The 3,852-nt window shown below is 35.4% G+C and overlaps 1 long non-coding RNA gene across 1 annotated transcript in view; it reads right to left on the bottom strand.

The window, feature by feature from the left end:
* Positions 1-2,460, bottom strand: part of LOC117118537 — a 7,826-nt gene extending 5,366 nt beyond the window's left edge. Inside the window, exon 1 of the long non-coding RNA XR_004447057.1 lies at positions 2,377-2,460. This is a non-coding gene — a long non-coding RNA (uncharacterized LOC117118537). The remainder of the gene's footprint in view (positions 1-2,376) is intronic.
* Between the last annotated feature and the right edge of the window lie 1,392 nt (positions 2,461-3,852).

Raw genomic sequence — 3,852 nt, forward strand, 5'->3', positions numbered from 1 at the left:
GGGGGGGGGGGCACCACCCCCCCCCCCCTTTTGGGAGCTAAAAAAAAGAAAGAAAAAGAAAAAAATGATAGCCCACAATGCCTCAAATGTTATTTTCGGGCGTCTAGAACACAAAAATTTCGCGGACCCCCTAGGACATTGTTGTCTCGATCGGCCCGAATTTCGGCCCCCCCTTTTGGACATCTCTGGATCCGCCATAACAGGGAGTGAGGTATAGCTCAATGAAGAAATGATTAAATTTTGGTGATTGTCCGGAGTAGGGTGTGGATGTGAGGACCAATTAAATCGTTTTTGAGCAAATGTTCTAGTGAAGATGCTGTAGTTTAAAAACTAATCAACTGATATGAATGAAAGTTGCAAGGAAGATATTATTAAATGTTGATGACGATCCAAATTTGGGTGTGAATTTGAGGGTCATTTAAAATGTCCAAGACCTACAGTAAGCATGGCAGAAACAATAGATAATGAATATTTAAATTAGTGCAATTACAGTAAAGGTATACAGTGTTTTTATACTAAACTTCACTTTTTTCAGAACTGATTGGAATATTTTTAATGCATCTTTACATTTAAACATGTGATGCTAAAAACCAAATCCTCATATTTCTATTTGCAAAATATTTCCATTTCAAGTTTCAACACCAATACATGGCAGGTATTTTTTTGGTCAGATAAGAGTAAAATGTGCCAGTGTGTTAAACCAGGGCAGGTGTACAACTGACACAATGCTTAAATTTTGATGTCGATATAGGACCATTCAAAGCAAAACGTCTGCCTTTTCCCAGCAGTAGCTGGAAAAGCCATTGTTTTTGTTCTGATTTTTTTCCCCTATCTTTTTGCACTGGGTTTTTTCGTCCGGGACTTTTTGTCACTTCTCATGCTTGGAACTTTTTCCATGATTTGTCAAAGCATAGACCATACATCAAGGATGTGCCTCCTAATATTTAGTGTCAATCTAAAGTGCGGTGTGGATGTGAGGACCAATTAATGTGATTTAAGGGCAAACAGTCTACACCAGATATTTAAAAAATGTGTCAATTGATATTTGAATGAAACTTTCGGGAAAGTAACCAAGTCACAAGGAAGAAATTATGTGTTGGAAGACGATCTAATTTAGGGTGCAGTGTTCTCCCCAGGATGAGGGTTAAGCATCATGGTACCCATGGTTTATTTTGAATTATTTTATTGATGATATTTTAAAGCGTCACGAAAGACGCATAAAGTGTCACGACCAGCTTGGGAGCGTCACGGTGGAAGGTAACAAACGCTGGAGTGTAAATTTGAGGGTCATTTAAATTTGTCAGGTCCCAGACCTAGAGTAAATGTCAATGGGTATGATTGAAACTTTGTATAATAGTAGTAAAGAAATGATTAATGTTTATGACAATTCCAGAGTAGGGTGTGGATATGTGGACCATTCAAATGAAAACATCCCAGACCAGATATTTTACACTAATGGATCAACTAATTTAAATGAAAGTTTTGGATGATCCAGGTTATGGTGTAAATTTAAGGGTTATTTAATTGCTTACATCCCAGATATAAATGGATAAAAATGAAACTTTGCAGAATAGTTTTTCATGGTGAAATAAAGAACGATCAAATCCGCAGTATGGTATGTATATGATATGTTCATTGTTTTGTCATATTAATGACATAAATGAAATAATATTATTTTGATCTCTCCAATTACCATCTCGACGAGATTTGATTGACAGATAAACCGACTAATCAGTGAGCGTTATTTTGTTACGTGATCAAAGACTTTTTCTTGGACATTTTAATTTCCTTAGAAAGCTGGTTGTCAACGCGAAACATACGTGAGCCTAGGCCTAGATGTCTATGCTTGGTTATAGATACCCAGATTTACACGTGCAGTGCGTATCAGTGACTTGGCCTTCGCCGACGAGGTTGACTGAATGCGACCTTTCCCTCTTCCTTTGGGAGCGAAATACAGAGGCTTTTACAAAAATTTCCCTGCCTATTCCATGAAATAGATTAACACTATGAATATATGATTCATTTGCATACCGCCTACCCTGAATTCTCTTTCTTAAAGAAGGTTGATAGCAAAGAAAATGTTCGCCAACTCGGTAAGTCTAGCCGCCATTGTCTAAGGTTTTCGTGACTTTGTGGGCGGGGCTTCGCGTCTTTGTCGATATGTTAATTGTATTACCCTGTTAATAATATTTATTTTAATTAAAAACTTATTTCATAAAAATTTTATTTTAATTTATTTTAAAATAATTTAATTAGGGTTTTTGTGTTGTAATACTGAAATTAATGTTTATTCTTTGTGATGAATCAGGTCGAAAGTTATCCCATGAAGCTTTTACAACGGACAAGAAATTCATAAGAACAAGTTTTTTCACTCACCATTCAGAATTAACGATCACAAAACCAGAAAGCAACATTATAGCCATTGAGCTGATCAGGATGTGTCCAATCTTTGCAATGGTTCTACAAAAAATAAAATAAATACATTCATCAAAAAACCAGGATTAGGAAAAGAAAAGCAACATTTATATTTACAAACATTAAATGTAAATTTTAATTCTAGAATAATACTTGTCCATAGCAAATAAAAACATTATTTTAATATTATTATTACTATCATCATTATTTAATTCCAAAATTAGGTCAAATAATGAAATTTTAATGTTAATCATTAATGTAATTATTTTAAGAACAAGAATCATATAAATGTATTTTATATTAATATATATTTAGGCACGATCACCAAATTATTCCAGAAGACGTGATTTCTATTGTTCTACCAAAACGCGTCTAAAAACACATGTTTGAATAGTGCATCGTTTGGACGCCAATATTCCGTTTTGTCCGATTGGATGCACTGTAAAACGCATCCAATTATTATTATTATTATTATTATTATAGACAACTCTCTAAAATGAATCATAATACGCCTGACTGCGTGCCCCAAGTGCGGATTTGTTTACCTGCTAGCGAACGTCTCTTTGTACGCCACCTGTGTGTGCAACTGACTGAAGCAAGTAATAGTCGGTTGGGTAGTGGGATGTTGTTCAGTAGGCCTAGTACCGTGCATAGATGAGACTATCGTAATATTCAGTGATTTTACAAATTGATGAACAAATATAACGTTAAAAAATCCGATTTTTTAGTTATTTCCGATGTAGTTGCATGCCACCATCAGTTTTAAGAAGTGCAATTACGCTCGTGTGCAGCTGTGGTAACATCCAGCACAGCAATTAATTGCTCTCCTTGCCATTGAAAGGAATCACATGCTAAGACCCATGCCTCCGAAAACGGTGTTCATGATCAAAGTAGATAAAATTTTGCATTATACTAAGCTAAATTATATTTACATTTTATAAAACGTTTATTAATTGAATTTACATGACCTTCATGCAAAACACATTTTTGGTGATCCGCTTCACGAGCGGGTCACCTCTTTGGTGATTGTACGAGATCTTTTTATTCTACATTTCTCCTCATTTCTTGTTCACACGATATCTCAAAATTGCTACGAGGTATGCAGACGATCGCTTCATCGATCATTTTGGCATCGCCTGAAATAGACATGGTAAGGTTTTCAAGGTGACCAGTCATGCGTGATGTCAGCTACGCGCAATTTTGCATTTTTACATTATTGATCATATCAGCTTAACCAATTGCCATTTCAGAATCGTAATTAGTGAGCATTAACTTCAGGTCAATGTTGAATGTAATGTACCCTAATTTTACACGTGCGCTTCATAACGTGCGCGCACGCTTGCGTCAAAATTTCAAAATGATCGGAATCACTTTTTGTCTAAATTAGAGCACGTTTCAGGCCATTTTGAGCATTTGAAAATTTTTAATAATTTTCCA

This window comes from Anneissia japonica, unplaced genomic scaffold (genome assembly GCF_011630105.1).
Source record: "Anneissia japonica isolate Jap-2015-1 unplaced genomic scaffold, ASM1163010v1 scaffold287869_len1821871_cov162, whole genome shotgun sequence".
In the NCBI taxonomy this organism is placed as follows: domain Eukaryota; kingdom Metazoa; phylum Echinodermata; class Crinoidea; order Comatulida; family Comatulidae; genus Anneissia; species Anneissia japonica.